Source organism: Mustelus asterias, chromosome 28 (genome assembly GCF_964213995.1).
Source record: "Mustelus asterias chromosome 28, sMusAst1.hap1.1, whole genome shotgun sequence".
Taxonomy (NCBI): domain Eukaryota; kingdom Metazoa; phylum Chordata; class Chondrichthyes; order Carcharhiniformes; family Triakidae; genus Mustelus; species Mustelus asterias.
Window position 1 is genome coordinate 19,286,687 of NC_135828.1, and position 20,153 is coordinate 19,306,839.

Sequence of the window (20,153 nt, forward strand, 5' to 3'; positions counted from 1 at the left end):
CACCACTAAAGATTATGATATTACCGTTGGGATGTGATTAAACAGTTATTGTCTCAGGCCTGCCTCTTTGTATCGTATGTAAATAATTTACCGATGTGCGTGAGTAGAAACAATCATCTTTACTAGAAGTTGTGCCCTATTAGAAAAGCTAATTGTATATAATTGAGCAGGGCAGACTGAAGAAGCCTTAAGAATTCTCCAGTTCTCTCCTTATCGATAAGAAGGCAATTAAGGATCCAAAACTCATGAACTCTGTGTCCGAATATCTCTTTAGTTCCGACAATGCCCGCACACTCCTTCCATTCCACCCTCCCCCACCCCTACCACAGCCACATTCCCTTCCCTGTTCCCCCTCCCCCACACCTCCCACTCCCTCATCTCTCCCCACCCACCTCCCCCACTCCTCCCACCGCCACATTCTCTCCCCACCCCCCTCCCCCACCCCTACCACTGCCACATTCTCTCCCCACCCCCCTCCCCCACCCCTACCACTGCCATATTCCCTTCCCCACCCACCCCCCCGTTCCCTCACCCTCTCACATTCTCTCCCCCCACACCCCTCCCTTCCCCTGTATGTGGTCCGAGAGGGGCCGGGGGTAGGGGTGATTAAATTCCATCTGGCACGGGATCGAGGCTCAAGCGATGATTGACAATTGGCCTCAATTGGCTGCCGATCACTTGGTGACAAGATGCTAATCCATCCTCTAACCGCCCGCTCCATGTCAGGATTGTGCCAGCGATCCCACTAAATTGTACAGCCCCCCCCCCCGCCTTCCCCAAAATCCCAAACACGGCCATAAAAAAATCCAGACCGCCATACTCCCACCCGAAGACCATTATCTAGTTTCAACTTGTACCATTCTCTTATGAAGCGGAAGTTGATCTCTTTGAGAACTAACGTGCAAACACTCAAAGAGAAGTACCCACCTTCATAATCTGTTAAAGCGAGTGTGAGAAGGGGTAATCTGCGCTTCAGCAACTTTTAGTGATTACATCAAAATCACTCCCTGAGACTCTCTCTGTAAATGTACCGAGGTGTGCCGCTGATTGCCAGCAGAAAATTAAGGGGAAAACTGAAAGACGCAAATAAAAGGAAATAAAATGAGAAGCGAAATGATGACTCAGGGTTGAGTCCAAAAGCCTGTGAAGTTCCTTATTGGAAGGTGAGACAATGTCCCTCAAGCTTATGTTGAGCTTAACAGCAACAGGTCGAAGACAAAAAAGTTCAACACGCGAGCTAAGTGGAGATTTAACATGACTGGTTCATCATAAACTTGGGGTCAGGCTTACAGACAGAATGGAGGTGTTGCACAATGCAGTAGGGGAGACCACATAGAAACAGAATCCCCACAGTGCAGAAGGAGGCCACTCAGCCCATCAGTTCTGCAACAGCTCTCCGTCAGAACATTTTACCCAAGCCCAACCCCTGCCCTGTCACCGTTACCTCCCCCTCCTATCCCACTAATCCTCCTCACCTGCACATCTTTGGACATTGAGGGGCAATTTGGCATGGTCAATCCACCTAACCAGCACATCTTTCGACACTAAGAGGCAATTTGGAATGGCCAACCCACCTAACCTACACATCTTTGGACACTAAGGGCAATTTAGCATGGCTAATCCATCTAACCAGCACATCTTTGGACACTAAGGGGCAATTTAACATGGTCAATCCACCTAACCTACACATCTTTCGTCTGTGGGAGGAAACCAGAGCACCCGGAGGAAACCCACGCAGACACGGGGAGAACGTGCACTCCTCACAGACAGTGACCCGAGGCCGGAATCGAACTCGGGTCCCTGGCGCAGTGAGGCAGCAGTACTCACCACTGTGTCAGCCAATACAGTAGACTAGATTGAAGAAAGTATATACAAATCACTGCTTTACCTGGGAGCATCCCATCCATTCCTCCCTTGTCCTCCTAAGTGGTCAAGGTTGCCTATGAGGAAGGTGCTATCAAAGGAGCCTTGGTGAGTTGCTGCAGTGCATTTTGTAGATGGTACTCACTGCCGCCCCTGTGGGTCAGTGTTGGGAGAGAGTGAATGTTGAAGGTGGTGGATGGGGTGCCAATCAAGCGGGCTGCTTTGCCCTGGATGGGGTCGAGCTTCTTGAGTGTTGTTGGAGCTGCACCCATCCAGGCAAGTGGGGAGTATTCCATCACACTCCTGACTTGCGCCTTGTGGATGGTGGACAGGCTTTGGGACGTGAGTTACTCATTCCAGGATTCCCAGCCTCTGACCTGCTCTTGTAGCTAATCTAAATTGAAATCCTCAAGGATGAAGTGAGATTTGGATCATTGGAGAGTTTAATTCATCAGTAAGAGGTAAGTACTTTTCTCGTTTCAAGGCTTCATTCTACGATCATCTTGCTGGTGCCAGTACAGAGTGAGACTGCGGATAGTTGGGAACCTGTCTCGGGGGCAGGGGATTCATATGGTGTTCGTGGAAGTGGAAATGACTAGGGTTGGGAAGGAGAGGAATTTCCCAGATTTTTTTTCCCCATATTGGCCCTGGGGTTTTTCACTCTGGGTTTTCGCCTCTCCCTGGAGATCACATGGTCTGGAATGGGGGGGTGGGGGTAAGTTAATAGGTTGTAATGAACAAAGCATCGTAGCTGTGAGGGACAGCTCGGTGGATAGAATATTGGTATGTAGATAGGCTGGAAAATTGGGTGGGGATCCTGGATTCAGGATTCAATCCTGGACCGGGGAGCGGCGCGGGCTTGGAGGGCCGAAGGGCCTGTTCCTGTGCTGTATTGTTCTTTGTTCTTTGTTCTTTGTACTTCAGGATATAGACACGTTCCTCCTTTCATAGAATCAGAGAATCCTACAGTGCAGAAGGAGGCCATTTGACCCATCCAGTCTGAACCAACCACAATCCCACCAAGGCCCTATCTCCATAAACCTACACATTTACCCTAGCTAGTCGCCCTGACACTAAGGGGCAATTTAGCATGGCCAATCCACCTAACCCACACATCTTTGGACTGTGGGAGGAAACCGGAGCACCCGGAGGAAACCCACGCAGACAGGCCGAGAATGTGCAAACTGTGCCACCGTGCCTCCCCTTTACCACCAAGGGGACCAAATCCTAAATGTTGAGAGCATTTTCAGCACAGGGATTGAAGTGGTTCAGTAAGAGGGCTCACTGCCACCTTCCGAGGGTATCGAGGGGCAGGCAGTAAAGGCCAACCATGCTCACAATGCCCAGATCCCAAGAGTAAATGGCTGACAGGAAAAATTGTCATTTTAACAATACTTAGCCCTTCTCTGTGACCTGAAGGAACCATTTGTGCCCCAACTGAAACATGAGTTGGGTCTTCTCCCCCATCCGATGTTAACTGACTTGTGCATTTTTTCTTCCCATTGCTGACTTTGAAGTGAAAAGAATCTCAATGTGTTAGCAGAATAATATGAAAAATGATAATGTCCCGCTCTCAGTAAAGTGATCTGGCATCAATTCCTTGGCACCCGTCGATTAGAACTCATCCGCTCTGGGATGAGTTACATTTGGACGATAGCCCAGTAAAGTCTGTTGGACGCTGCAATGCAGGCTCACCAGATGAACCGAAACAAGATAATTGCAACTTTGGCCCACAGCTGCTACACTTTTCGTGCAAAGTGTACTGAGACTTTTCAACAGGACAGGGCACTTTAGAAATGAGTGCATTAGTGCATTTTTCAGTGGATGGGGAGCCAGTGACATTCGAGATAGATTTAGAAAGGTTGTTCGCACTGAGGGAGCAGGTTTCACAAAGCAAAAGGGTAACTCGGTAAAAAGTTTATTTATTAGTGTCACAAGTAGGCTTACATTAACACTGCAATGAAGTTACTGTGGAAATCCCCTAGTCGCCACACTCCGGCACCTGTTCGGGTAGACTGAGGAAGAATTTAGCCGATGCACCTAAACTGCACATCTTTGGACTGTGGGAGGAAACCGGAGCACCTGGAGGAAACGGGGAGAACGTTCAAACTCCACAGAGACACCACCCAGGTCCCTGGCGCTGTGAGGCGCAGTGCTAAACACTGTGCCATCTTGGACCTTAAACCTAACGCCTTAACCATCCTGGTACATCAAGAGGTCAAATGAGTAAAATCAACCGCGTGCGAAGTTCCAAATCCAACTTTCCCCATGGATGGGTTGCCAGTGACAGTCTGGCAACCCATCCAGACTGGGTTGCCAGACTGGGAAATAAATCCAGTTTGACCTGAAAATCACATCCGATCATCGGAATCACATCCAGTCCGATGTTGACCAATTAAAGTGTGTCCGTCCCAAACTGCCGAGGAAGAATGGGAGCGTAGCGGGGCGCACAACGCACGCGGGGCAGCAACATTGTGGGTTAGAAAAGCAGTAGTCTGCTCATAGTGAATTGCAAGCGTGGGCTCCTGCGTCAGACTTACGAAGCGTTCGCTGCTCTTACAATCTCAGATCCTTTCAGTTGACTGTCTGCCTTGTTTTTTCAAGGGGAATGATGCATGAGGATGTGGTTACTTAGTACATTCTTTTGCCAGTAACGAGTGAAGTGGGGCGCCAGATGCAAGAAAATGTGGAGAGATCTTGACTGCAGCAGGAACTATGTGGAAACAAAGATCAAGGAGGTCCCAGCTTGGTACGTTGTGTTATTTGCTTTGTGAAATGCGAGCACTGTAAAGAAATTAATTTTTACATAAAACAAGTAGACAATTATATTGGAACCTAATTGGCCAGGGCAGAGGCACTAATCTCTCCCTCCTGCTGAAACATTTAAAGGATTTAATTCAGATTTCAGTGTAGTTTAGCATACTGGTTGGCTGCTTGGGGAAACATTAATAATGCTTTGCATAAAGAGAAGTTTAATGCGTTAGACTATCTCACTGGTCACGGAGGTGTCTGGAAACATAGGGAAGAGGTCAACTTCAGTGAATTGTAACACTTAGCTTGTCAACTTGTGCTTCTGTTGCCCTGTCTGCCTGCCCCATGCTGAAGAGAGATCCCACTGAAAACCGACTAACTAAATAAGCCCTGCTCTTTCTTTTTTCAAAGTACTTTTCTGCACTTCACATAAACATTGGGATTGAGCGAGGATGTGGTTTGTAAGTCTTTCTGTGTTTCACATCTCGTTAACCCGGAGTTCACCGTGACGTCTGACTTGTGTGACAAACGTGGAGGCTTCTGCCGTGTGGAGAAGTCCTGCAGAGCGGAGGCTTGGGATTTACGTAACCGCTATACCACTTGGAACGTTTGAGAAAATGGTTTTATTTGTGCAGTGAGGGTGTCCTTTTCTCCCTTTAAAATAGGTCCAGCACAGAAGAGGTTTTCTTGCCAGGTTGCCTGTTACTAGGGAGGCGATGGCCTAGTGGTATTATCGCCAGACCATTAATCCTGAGACTCAACTAATGTTCTGGGGACCCGGGTTCGAATCCCACCACGGCAGATGGTGGAATTTGAGTTCAATAAAAAATATTTGGAATTAAGAACCTACCAATGACCATGAAACCATTGTCGGAAAAACCCATCTGAGTCACTGATGTCTTTTAGGGAAGGAAATCTGCCACCCTTACCCAGTCCGGCCTACACATGACCCCAGAGCCACAGCAATGTGGTTGACTCTCCACTGCCTGAAATGGCCTAGCGAGACACTCAGCTCAAGGGCAACTAGAGATGGGCAAAAAATGGTGGCCCAGCCAGTGGTGCCCATCTCCCATGAATGAAAAAAAAATCCTGAAACTCAGCTAATGTTCTGGGGACCCGGGTTCGAATCCCACCATGGCAGATGGTGGAATTTGAATTCAATAAAAAAAATCTGGAATTAAGAATCTACTGATGACCATGAAACCATTGTCGGAAAAACCCATCTGGTTCACTCATGTCCTTTAGGGGAGGAAATCTGCCGTCCTTACCTGGTCTGGCCTACATGTGACTCCAGAGCCACAGCAATGTGGTTGACTCTCAACTGCCCTCGGGTAACTAGGGATGGGCAATAAATACTGGCCAGCCAGCGACACCCATGTCCCACAAATGAATAAAACAAAATCCAGTCTAGGCATCATGATTTCAGCAGAATTTTCCAAATCACTGGTCAGACCTTCGCCAGATTATTCTGCCCAATTCTGGGAATTGCACTTCAGGAAGAACGTTGGGCCCTTTAGACGTGGAGATTCACCAGAATGAACAAGAGTCTTACGTTAGGGTCTGCTGGAACACCATTACTTTGTTGGCAATACCTTGGCCATCACTACAGCTCTTCATTGATTATCCATCTTGACTATTCCTCCTCAATGACCATCATTCATGCCCAATGATTATAATAATGCCCATTGCTTGAGATCCATTCAGATGATATAAGCGGACACACATCTGACTGTTTTGAAGACCAACCCTGTCTTTAATCTCATTCAAAACCAGATGTTTATACCATTCCAATAAATAAAGACCCAAAGCTGGGACACATTGGGAAATACTGGGTGGGATTTTACGGCCTTGCTCACCCCGAAACTGTAACATCCCACCCGAGGTCAATGGACCTTCCCATGCTCCGCCCCCCCTCCCGCTCCAATTCCCGATCTGGGCGGGCCAGTAAAATTCCGGCCTACGTGTTTTGTTGAAGACTGCCTGTGTGCAGGTCATACTGAGTGAAAAATAGGACGCTGTATTTGCAATGAAGGATCCAACCCCTTTGACCCAAGAAACCAGAATATATTTAGACTAAATTGCCCCTTAGTGTCCCAGGATGCATAGGTTAGAGGGATTAGTAGGGTTAGAAACATAGAAACATAGAAAAACTACAGCACAAAAACAGGCCCTTCAGCCCCACAAGTTGTGCCGAACATATCCCTACCTTTTAGGCCTACCTATAACCCTCCATCCTATTAAGTCCCATGTACTCATCCAGGAGTCTCTTAAAAGAACCTATTGAGTTTGCCTCCACCACCACTGACGGCAGCCGATTCCACTCGCCCACCACCCTCTGTGTGAAAAACTTCCCCCTAACATTTCCCCTGTACCTACCCCCCAGCACCTTAAACCTGTGTCCTCTCGTAGCAGCCATTTCCACCCTGGGAAAAAGCCTCTGAGAGTCCACCCGATCTATGCCTCTCAACATCTTATATACCTCTATTAAGTCTCCTCTCATCCAACATCTCTCCAAGGAGAAAAGACGGAGCTCCCTCAGCCTATCCTCATAAGGCATGCCACTCAATCCAGGCAACATCCTTGTAAATCTCCTCTGCACCCTTTCAATCTTTTCCACATCCTTCCTGTAATGAGGCAACCAGAACTGAGCACAGTACTCCAAGTGGGGTCTGACGAGGGTCTTATATAGCTGCATCATTATCCCCGGACTCCTAAACTCAATCCCTCGATTGATAAAGGCCAGCACACCATACACCTTCTTAACCACCTCCTCCACCTGCGGGGCCGGTTTTAGAGTCCTGTGGACCCGGACCCCAAGGTCCTTCTGATCCTCTACAGTACTAAGAGTCTTTATATTGTACTCCTTCATCCCATTTGACCTGCCAAAATGGACCACTACGCATTTATCTGGGTTGAAGTCCATCTGCCACTTCTCCGCCCAGTCTTGCATCCTATCTATGTCCCTCTGTAACTTCTGACATCCCTCCAGACTATCCACAACCGCACCAACCTTCGTGTCATCGACAAAGGGTTGCAAAGGATAGGGTCTAGGTGGGATTGTTGTCGGTGGATGGGCCAAATGGCGTCCTTCTGCACTGTAGGGATTCTATGATTCTATGATATCATGAACTGACTGAGGCTTGAACTGTTGATGGGCCGAATGGCCTGTTTCTGTGCTGTAATGATCCTTTGGCCCGTTCCACTCAATCCCATCGAATCCACAAGCAGAAATGATGACAGGGTTTTAATAATGGGAATGCTGAGTAATGGAACAGGGCCAATTCCTGTCTGACAGTGAAAGGTCTCTACAGGAATCCGACTGTAACTGATCTCCTCTCCTTTAAGATGGGGACTTCTGCCAGGCTTGCACAATGGGTTCAGTCAGCAAACTGCGGCGTCACTTGAATCATTGTTCTAATTCTATATCTGCTAAATGCAAGCTTACCAACCTCACCAGGAATGGGAAAGTAAACCTGGGTCTGGTTTATTTGAAGTTCTAATACAGGATAGTTCTGCAGACAGATTTAGCACAAAGATTCAACAGCTATTGTTAACAGATTTACTACAAAGATTCAACAGCTATTGTTAACAGATTTACTACAAAGATTCAACAGCTATTGTTAACAGATTTACTACAAAGATTCAACAGCTATTGTTAACAGATTTACTACAAAGATTCAACAGCTATTGTTAACAGATTTACTACAAAGATTCAACAGCTATTGTTAACAGGGAAGGACAGCTGCGACTCCTTCACAACACATGCTGCTCGCTAAACTGAAAGCAACCGGCTGCTGCTCACATCTTGGCTATTGAGTCATTTGCCATATTTTCTCTTAACAACAGTTATGATTAATGATGGGTGACCCTCAGCAGTAAGTCACATCCGTTCTATTACACCAGGAGCAGCAAGATGATTTGATTTGATTTGATTTATTTATTGTTGTCACATGTATCGGGATACAGTTTCTTGTGCACTATATAGACAAAGCATACCATTCATAGAGTACATAGGGGAGAAGGAAAGGAGAGGCTGCAGAACGTAGTGTTACAGTCATAGCTAGGGTGCAGAGAAAGATCAGCGTAATATAAGAACATAAGAATTAGGAGCAGGAGTAGGCCATCTGGCCCCTCAAAGCTATTCCGCCATTCGATAAGATCATGGCTGATCTTTTCATGGACTCAGCTCCACTTACCCGCCCGCTCACCATAACCCTTAATTCCTTTACTGTTCAAAAACTTATCTATCCTTACGTTAAAAACATTCAATGAGGCAGCCTCAACTGCTTCACTGGGCAGGGAATTCCACAGATTCACAACCCTTTGTGTGAAGGAGTTCCTCCTCAACTCAGTCCTAAATCTGCTTCCCCTTATTTTGAGGCTATGCCCCCTAGTTCTAGTTTCACCCACCAGTGGAAACAACTTCCCTGCTTCTATCTTACCTATTCCCTTCATAATCTTATATGCTTCTATAAGATCGCCCCTCATTCTTCTGAATTCCAGCGAGTATAGCCCCAGTCTACTCAATCTGTCCACATAAGCCAACCCTCTCAACTCCAGAATCAACCTAGAGAATCTCCTCTGCACCACCTCCAGTGCCGGTATATCCTTTCTCAAGTAAGGTATAATATAAGGTAGATCCATTCAAAAATCACTCACCGGAGCGGCGCTCCAAAAGCTCGTGCTACCAAATGAACCTGTTGGACTTTAACCTGGTGTTGTGAGACTACTCACTGTGCCCACCCCAGTCCAACGCTGGCAACTCCACATCAAAAGTCTGATGGCAGCAGGGAAGAAGCTATTCTTGAATCGGTTGGTAAGTGATCTCAGACTTTTGTATCTTTTTCCCGACGGAAGAAGTGGAAAAGAGAATGTCTGGGTGCGTGGAGGTCCTTGATTATGCTGGTTGCTTTTCCGAGGCAGCGAGAAGTGTAGACAGTGAATAGATGCTGAGCATTGTCATTGGACTGATATAGTCAAAGGTGATCTCGCTTACCGATTGGTGATCAGTAGCGGGTAACCTCGCCCCATTTCCTTCCCACTCGCTCAATAGTACAGAAATCAAATGTTTCCCCACTTAAGGTCACTCGAGCCGACATTAGATTAGTAAGAAGTCTCACAACACCAGGTTAAAGACCAACAGGTTTACTTGGAATCACAAGCTTTCGGAGCGCTGCTCCTTCATCAGGTGAGTGGAGAGGTAGGTTTCACAAACACGGTATATATAGGCAAAGACACAATTGTAAGATAATGATTGGAATGTGAGTAATGGTTGGAATGCTAGTCTTTACAGGTAATCAAGTCTTTACAAGTACAAACAGTGTGCGTGAAGAGAGGGATAATCACAGGTTAAAGAGGTGTGAACTGTCTCAAGCCAGGACAGTCCGTGAGAATTCTTACTGTGCCCACCCCAGTCCAACGCCGGCACCTCCACCTCATGACATTAGATTACTTATGGGAGTCCGTGAGCCAAACATAGCACCTCCCTCTCTCTCTCTCAATCCCACTCCAACTGCTCCCTCCACCCACCAACCACATGTTTGTTCTTCCTCTCCCGGAGACGGATTCTCTATTCCTCTCTCGGTTTTCCCTCTGGGACAGAACAGGGAAGGAGCAGAATCAGCTTCCGACTGGATCATGAGTTCATGATGGCGGAGTGGAGCACCGCAGGATTGAAACAAGGGAGCTTCTTTTCCTGGCCAAACAGCCTCTCGGATTCCCACAGACTCTCAAACAAAACAAAAAACCCACAAGGGGGTTCATTCTCAGTGTTTGGTGTTTTCTCGCTGAGGTAGAGATGGCTTCCTGAATCTCAAGCGATGTGGCTCGCAGTAACGTTGCTCATGTGTCAAATCCCCCAAGACTGGATTGTTGACATTGTTGGGAAGAGCCAGCTGAGATCTTTGATCTTTGGTGGGTTGAGTGGGGTAGGGGGGGTGGGGGGAGGGAGTGGCGGGGGGGCGGCCACACTTCTTTAAGGTGAGAGGGGAGAGATACAAAAGTGTCCAGAGGGGCAATTTTTTCACACAGAGGGTGGTGAGTGTCTGGAACGAGCTGCAGAGGTAGTAGTAGAGGCGGATACATATTTGTCTTTTAAAAAGCATTTAGACAGTTACATGGGTAAGATTGGCATAGAGGGATATGGGCCAAACGCGGGCAATCGGGACTAGCATAGTGGTAAAAACTGGGTGGCATGGACAAGTTGGGCCGAAGGGCCTGTTTCCATGCTGTAAACCTCTATGACTCTGGCGCCTGTTCGGGTACACTGAGGGAGAATTTAGCACGGCCAATGCACCCTAACCAGCATGTCTTTCGGACTGTGGGAGGAAACCGGAGCACCCGGACGAAACCCACGCAGACAACGTGCAGACTCCGCACAGACAGTGACCCAAGCCGGGAATCGAACCCGGGTCCCTGGCGCTGTGAGGCAGCAGTGCTAACCACCGTGCCACTGTGCCGCCCCAGCGGTCTTGTGCCCCTGCTGCAAACCCACGTTTCTTTCAAGTGCGGGATTGCTAAAATGACTCTGTTTTAACATACTTTAGCTTGTGCTTCCGACCCATTCACTCGCCATCCTAGATGCCCACCCCCTGCCGCAGTGAGCAGTAATTGTGTCCTGTTTGGGATTCAAGGGCAAATTGCCAGCTTCAGGAGAAATTATTGATCAAACTGCAGGACAACTAGTTTTAACGATGGCGCCATGCGCAACTGATTAATAATAGATTTGATGTCAACTGCCATTGTTGCAACCAATAAAAAAACTGTGTGCCAAATTCATTTCTTCCAAGGAGATTGTGCTTTGCGAATTGCCTTGGCTCTAGTGTTAGCTCTAGTTGCCAAAACTGAAAAGTGACAAGAATTGGATCAAACATTTTTCCACTTGTCTATCTGAGTATTAATTTTTTGCTGTTCTCAGTGCTGCTCCCCATTATTGCCTCATCGATGTGGGCATCATTGGCAAGGCCAGCACTTGTTGCCCATCCTCCCATCCATTGACTCTGTCTACACTTCCCGCTGCCTCAGGAAAAGCAGCCAGCATAATTAAGGACCCCACGCACCCCGGACATTCTCTCTTCCACCTTCTTCCTTTGGGAAAAAGATACAGAAGTCTGAGGTCACGTACCAACCGGCTCAAGAACAGCTTCTTCCCTGTTGCCATCAGGCTTTTGAATGAACTTACCTCGCATTAAGTTGATCTTTCTCTACACCCTAGCTATGACTGTAACACTACATCCTGCACTCTCTCATTTCCTTCTCTCATGAACGGTATGTTTTGTCTGTATAGCGCGCAATATTTTTCACTGTATGTTAATACATGTGACAATAATAAATCAAATCAAATCAAATCATCCTTAATGCCTTTGAACTGAGGACAGTTAAGACTTAATCATAGAATCATGCAGTCCAGACCAGGCCCTTTGGTCCATCGAGTCTGCACCGACATGTGAGAACCACCTACCTACCCACCTAATCCCATTTACCAGCACTTGATCCATAGCCTTGAATGTTATGATGTGCCAATTACTCATCCAGGTACTTTTTAAAGGATTTAAGACATTCCGCCTCTACCACCCTCCCAGGCGGCGCATTCCAGACCATCACCACCCTCTCACAGGGTCCCTACAGTGCAGAAGGAGTCCATTCAGCCCATTGAGTCTGCACCGACTCTCCAACAGAGCCCAGGCCCTAACCCCACGTATTTACCCTGCTAATCCATCTAACCGACACATCTTGGGATAGTAAGGGGCAATTTACCTCAGGAGCTAATCAGCGTAACCTGCACATCTTTCGGACAGTGGGAGGAAACCGGAGCACCCGGAGGAAACCCACGCAGACACGGGGAGAACATGCAGACTCCACACAGACAGTCACCCAAGGCCGGAATCAAACCCGGGTCCCTGGTGCTGTGAGGCAGCAGTGCTAACCACTGTGCCCTAAACAATGACACCCAATGTGAAGCCACGTGGAGAAAAATTATGGACAAATAATACCGTTCATAGAGCACATAGGGGAGAAGGAAAGGAGAGGGTGCAGAATGTAGTGTTACAGTCATAACTAGGGTGTAGAGAAAGATCAACTTAATATGAGGTAGGTCCATTCAAAAGTCTGATGCCAGCAGGGAAGAAGCTGTTCTTGAGTTGGTTGGTACGTTTCCTCAGACTTTTGTATCTTTTTCCCGATGGAAGAAGATGGAAGAGAGAACATCTGGACTGCGTGGGTCCTTAATTTTGCTGGCTGCTTTGCCAAGGCAGCGGGAAGTGTAGACAGAGTCAATGAGTGGGAGGCTGGTTTGTGTGATGTACTAGGCTTCGTTCATGACCCTTTGTAGTTTCTTGCGGTCTTGGGCAGAGCAGGAGCCATACCAAGCTGTGATACAACCAAAAACATTGCTTTCTACGATGCATCTGTAGAAGCTGGTGAGAGTTGTAGGGGTCATGCCGAATTTCCTTAGCCTCCTGAGAAAGTGGAGGCATTGTTGGCTTTCTTAACCGTAGCATCGGCATGGGGTTACCAGGGCAGGTTGTTGGTGATCTGGACACCTAGAAACCTCAAGCTCTCGACCATTTCTACTCCATTCCTGTCTTCAACTTCAGAATCCAGGATTCTGACCCAGTGACAGTGAAAGAACAGCGCGATTATATATTTCCAAGTCAGGACAGTGAGTGGCTTGGGGGGGATCTTACCGATGATTGTGTCCCCATGTATCTGCTGCCCTCGTCGTTCTAGATGGTAGCGGTCGTGAGTTTAGAAGGTCCTGTCTAAGGAATCGTAGTGAGTTCCTGCAGTACATCTTGTAGCTGGTACACACGGCTATCACTCTGCGTCAATGGTGAAGGGATTGGACGTTTGTGGATGAGGTGCCAATCAAGTGGGGCAGCTTTGCCCTGGATGGTGTCGAGCTTCTTGAGTGTTGTTGGAGCTGCACCCATCCAGGCAAGTGGGGAGTATTCCATCACACTCCTGACTTGTGCCTTGTAGATGGTGGACAGGCTTTGGGAAGTCAAGAGGTGAGTTACTTGCTGCAGGATTCCTAGCCTCTGTCCTTCTCTTGTAGCCATAGTATCTATATGGGTAGTCCAGCTCAATTACTGGTCAATGGTAACCCCCAGGATGTTGATAAGGGGGGATTCAATGATGGCAATGTACGTCCACTCTTGTCGGGGATTATCAATGTCTGGCACTTGTGGGTGCGAATGCTACTTGTTACTTATCAGCCCAAGTCTGGATATTGTCCAGATCTTGCTGCAATCTCACTCCTCCGAGGGTTAATGGCCATTGTCTTTGTGGCGCTATCTTCTGCCAAGATGGAGTCAGTTACACAGAGTGAGAATACTTGTCTGTCAACAAATAAAGCTTGTGTGTCAGCCGTGGCTCAGTTGGTGGTATTCTGAGTCAGAAGGTTCAAGTCTCACTCAGGACTCGAGCACAATAAATCAAGGCTAACCCTTCAGCGCAGGATGGAGGGAGTGTTGCACATTGGAGGTGGTGTCTTCTGGATGAGATGTTAAATCTGCCCTCTCAGCTGGGTGTAGAAGAAGAGCAGAGGTCTCCACCCTGGTTTATCCCTCAAACAATATCCCAGAAAGCAGAGTATCTGGTCATTATCACATTGCTGTTTATGGGAGATTGTTGAATATGTGCAAGATGTGGGGAGGCGGTGGCCTAGTGGTATTATCACTCGATTATTAATCCAGAAACTCAGCTAATGTTCTGGGAACATGGGTTCGAATCCCGCAGATGGTGGAATTTTAATTCAATAAAAAAATCTTGAATTAAGAAACCAAAAGAGAAAATCTCTGGGTTTGATTCCCGGCTTGCGTCACTGTCTGTGTGGATTTTGTACATTCTCCCCATGTCTGCGTGGGTTTCCTCTGGGTGCTCCGGTTTCCTCCCACTGTCTGAAAGACGTGTTGGTTCAGTGCATTGACCGTGCTAAATTCTCCTTCAGTGTACCCAAACAGGCGGCGGAGTGTGGCAGCTAGGGGATTTTCACACTAACTTCATTGCAGTGTTAATGTAAGCTTACTTTTTTGATTTGATTTGATTTGATTTATTATTGTTAAATGTATCCATATACAGTGAAAAGTATTGTTTCTTGTGCGCTATACAGACAAAGCATACTATTCATAGAGACGGAAAGGAGAGAGTGCAGAATGTAGTGTTACAGTCATAGCTAGGGTGTAGAGAAAGATCAACTTAGTGCGAGGTAGGTCCATTCAAAGTTCTGATGACAGCAGGGAAGAAGCTGTTCTTGAGTCGGTTGATACGTGACCTCAGACTTATGTATCTTTTTCCTGACGGAAGAAGGTGGAAGAGAGAATGTCCGGGGTGCGTGGGATCCTTAGTTATGCTGGCTGCTTTTCCGAGGCAGCGAGAAGTGTAGACAGAGTCAATGGATGGGAGGCTGGTTTGAGTGATGGATTGGGCTTCATTCACAACCCTTTGTAGTTTCTTGCGGCCTTGGGCAGAGCAGGAGCCATACCAAGCTGTGACACTAATAAATAAATATATAAAATAAGTAAAATGCATGTCTGGAAACTCAATGGTTTTGGGAAAACAATTGGTTGCTTAGCGTATTACTAATTTGAATGGACCAGAGGACATGTTTGATTGTGCTGAAGTGTGTTTGCCGGATAGGTATGTTATTCATTACCAACATTCAGACAACAACTTCCAACCGTGCGGACTAACAACATGAACCTGTCAAGGAGAAATATGGAGTCTGCATTCAAATGGATCATTCAGAAATCACTTAGGATCATTTATTTTCTGCATTTGATTTTAATGCCATCCCTGGATGCAGTTTGTAAATCACAAGTGCCAGAAATACAGAAACACTTTGTCTTTCATGACTGCATCATGTGACAATGTGTCTCAGGTTGTCGGTTAGCGAATCGTGTGGACTATCCTGGGAATGTTGCTTTATGTTAATCTGGTAAATTGTTCCCTGCGCGTCACATCTCAGATAAACATCTCAGCATCATCGCTATGATGAGTGTGCAGGAGGCTGGAGGTGCGTAGCAACCTCAAATGTTCATCGGGCAGGAGGAGGGAAGGTTATACAGATAATGGGGTCCGAGGCCATGCAGAGATTTGAACACATATGGGCGGCACGGTGGCACAGTGGTTAGCACTGCTGCCTCACAGAACCAGGGACCCCGGTTTCGATTCCCAACTTGGGAATGTCTGTGTGGCGTTTGCACGTTCTCCCCGTGTCTGCGTGAATTTCCTTCGGGTGCTCCGGTTTCCTCCCACAGTCCAAAGATGTGTGGGTTAGGTTGATTGGCCATGCTAAATTGACCCTAGTGTCAAGGGAATTAGCTAGAGTAAATATGAGGGGTTATGGGAATAGGGCCTGGGTGGGATTGTGGTCGGTGCAGACTCGATGGGCCAAATGGCCTCCTTCTATGTAGGGATTCTATGATTCTAACAAATAGACTTTAACTTTTACTTTAACAAGGGCTGGGATTTTCCGGCACTCCTACCCCTCGGCCGGTTCCCCGGCGGTGTGGCCGTTAAGCCACGGAAAACGCCATTGTCTTCCACGGGACTGGAAGATCTTGCCATCGGCCAATGGTGGGCCACCTCCGCCACTGGAAAACCCACTGCAAGGGAGTGGGGGGGGGAGGGGGGGGCCAGAAAGTGCTGGTCAAGGATTTGAGCTGTTGGTGGATGTGGTGCCAAGGGGGTCAGTGTGCCCACAGGTGTTGGGTGATTGGAACTTGGTGAGGCCTCAGAAATGAGCAGCAGTGTTTCTGAAGGAACTACGTTTTCATTGGTTCTCCAGACTGGAGCAAAGAATTCCTACAGTGCAAAAGGAGGCCATTTGGCCCATCGAGTCTGCTGACTCCCTGACAGAGCATCTTACCCAGGCCCACTCCCCTATCCTATACTTGTAACCCCACATATTTATCACGGCCAATCCACCAAATTTACACATCTTGGGACACTAAGGGAGAATTTACCGTGGCCAATGCACCTAACCTACACATCTTTGGACTGTGGAGGGAAACTGGAGCCCCCGGAGGAAACCCACGCAGACATGGGGAGAACGTACAAACTCCACGCAGACAGTGACCCGAGGCCGGGAATCGAACCTGGGGTCCCTGGCGCTGTGAGGCAGCAGTGCTAACCACTGTGCCACCGTGCTGAGGGACAATGGTTTGCAGTCATTATCCAACCCTTGCCCTGGTTGTGTCCTTTCCGTTCGATCTTTCCCATTTCACATAAGATCAGAAAATGGAAAAAAAAATTTAAGACCATGAAGTATGTATCCAGGTCAAATATTTTCTGAAGTGAAATGGATTGAAGTAAATAGATACAAACAGTCTCCCGAATGGATAAGCAGAAAAAGCAAAATGGAGAGAAGGAAGGACAATTAATTAAATTTGTGAGGGATATTGTGGCAAGAGTTTAATCTGCGTAAAGACAGTACCCTAATGGACGTGTTATACAAAGAAACTAAAAGCAAGAGTAGGCCATTCAGCCCATCAAACCTGCTCTGCCATTCATTTTGATCATGGATGGTCATCAAATTCAATATCCTGACCCCGCCCTCCCCCCCCATATCCCTCGATCCCTTTAGCCCCAAGAGCTATATCTAATTTCTTCTTGAAATCACAAGTTTTGGCCTCACCTACTTCCTGTGGTAGTGAATTCCACACATTCACCACTCTCAGGGTGAAAAAATTTCTCCTCAGCTCAATCATAAAAGGTTTACCCCTTAACCTCAAACTATGACCCCGACTTCTGGACTCCCCGACCATTGGGAACATCCTTTCTGAATCTACCCTATCTAACCCTGTAAGAGTTTTATGAGTTTCTGTGAAATCCTCTCTCGCTCTTCGAAACTCAAGTGAATATAATCCTAACTGACTTAGTCTCTCCTCGTACGACAGACCTGCCATCCCAGGAATCAGTCAGACAGTCGCAAAATAAGATATGGTGAATAATGAGGTTACAATGCATTCCTAAATGGCAAGATCAATCTTTTATTTTCCTCCCCACCGTTGGAGTAATTTTCCGAACCTATTTTTCCAGTGGGCGGATCTTGTCAGTCAGAATTCCACAACCGGAATTTGGGCTGATGAAGCATTGATTTCAATTACACGCCATTCTACTTTAAAAATATATAGTCAGGGTAGACATTACCACAGAATGTTTATTTGCAAAGAATTGCTGACCTGGAATTCATGATCCGAATTGATGGGCTATCCGCAATTATACTTGAAATATTGTCCAATTTGCTAATGGATGTTGCGGCTTCCAGTGCTGGAGTTTTGCTAAATATTGTGTTTCTTGCATTGGTGGCTGCTAAGGATTCTAATAATCCATAATTCCTGGCAAGGTGTGGAGGGGCTGCCAAGCTATATGGTGATATATTGTCCAGAAACTTGGAGGGCACTATAGTTAAGAAAGCCCACCAACGCCTCTACTTTCTTCCTAAGGAAATTTGGCATGTCCGCTACGACTCTCACCAACTTTTACAGATGCACTATAGAACGCATTGTTTCTGGTTGTATCACAGCTTGGTATGGCTCCTGCTCTGCCCAAGACCGCAAGGATCTACAAAGGGTCGTGACTGTAGCCCAATCCATCACACAAACCAGCCTCCCATCCATTGACTCTGTCTACACTTCCCACTGCCTTGGGAAAAGCAGCCAGCATAATTAAGGACCCCACGCACACTGGACATAGGCCTGAGTTTTACCGACCGCCACGTCGGCGCGAGGCTCGTAGGATCCCGCCCAAGGCCAACGGAGAATGCCGTTCTGTGAGCCTCGCCAACCCCGATTCCGGGGCGGGTGCACCGGTAAAATTCCAGCCATACTCTCTTCCACCTTTTTCCGTTGGGAAAAAGAGACAAAAGTCTGAGGTCATGTACCAATAGACTTAAGAACAGCTTCTTCTCTGCTGCCATCAGACTTTTGAATGGACATAACTTGCACTGAGTTCATCTTTCTCTGCACCCTAGCTATGACTGTAGTATTACATTCTGCACCCTCTCCTTTCCTTCTCTATTAATGGTATACTTTACCTTTATAGCGTGCAAGAAACAATACTTTTCACTGGAGACTAATGCATGTGACAATAATAGATCAAATCAAATGATACAAGCTTCCCACCCAGTGTGGACCTTACCCAGGTCCTTTCCCCCAACCTATCCCCATAACCCAACACATTTAGCATGGCCAATCCACCTAACCCGCACTTCTCTGGACACTAAGGGACAATTTACCATGGCCAATCCACCTAACCTGCGCATCTTTGGACATGAAGGGGCAATTTAGCATGGCCAATCCCCCTAACCTGCATATCTTTGGACACTAAAGGGCAATTTAAAATGGCCAATCCACCTAACCTGCACATCTTTGGACACTAAAGGGCAATTTAGCATGGCCAATCCACCTAACCTGCACACCTTTGGACACTAAGGGGCAATTTAGCATGGCCAATCCATCTCATCTGAACATCTTTGGGCACTAAGGGGCAATTTAGCATGGCCAATCCTCCTAACCTGCACATCTTTGGACACTAAAGGGCAATTTAAAATGGCCAATCCACCTAACCTGCACACCTTTGGACACTAAGGGGCAATTTAGCATGGCCAATCCACCTAACCTGCACATCTTTGGACTGTGGGAGCAAACCCACTCAGACATGGGGAGAAGGTGCAGACTCCACACAGACAGTGACCCAAGGCCAGAATTGAACCCGAGTCACTGGCGCTGTGAGGCAGCAGTGCTAACCACTGTGCCACCGTGTAGGAAACACAGTAGCCAATGTGCACACAGCAAACCCCCACAAACAGTAATGTGATAATGATCATATAATCTGTTTTTGAGAGGTTGATTGAGGGATAAATATTGGCCAAGACAGCGGGATGGGCGTGGGGTAACTTCCCTGTTCTTCTCTGATCATTTGCATCAACCTGAGCAGGCAGGTGGACCCTCTAACCCCTTATTTGAAAGACTCTGACAGCACAGTGGCCCCTCGGCACTGCACATTGGAGTGTCCTATTTGATATTTCCGTTCCAGCTCTGGGGCACAACTTGAATCCGTAACTTTACGAGGCCAGAGTGCTGCCAACTGAGCCATGGTTGACATGTACGGCCCGAAAACCTGCCACCTTTACCTCACCTGGCCTACAATGGACTCCAGACCAACACCAATGTGTTTGACTCCAAACCTCCCTCTACGGTGACCTAGCAAACCACTCCATTGTTAGGAATGGAAAATGGAAAGCCAGCCTTGCCAACTACACACACAACCCCAGAATGCTTATCCTTTATAAACATGTTAGTCGTTCATCAAATGTACATAAAACCTTGGTTAGGCCGTATTTGGAATATTGCGTGCAGTTCTGGTTGCCACACTATCTGAAGGACATGGATGCTTTGGGGAGAGCGCAAAGAAGGTTCACCAGGATGTTGCCTGGTCTCGAGGGCGTCGGCTATGAGGGGAGGTTGAATAAACTAGGATTGTTTTAACAGGAGAGACGAGGCTGAGGGGAGACCTGATAGAAGTCTACAATATTA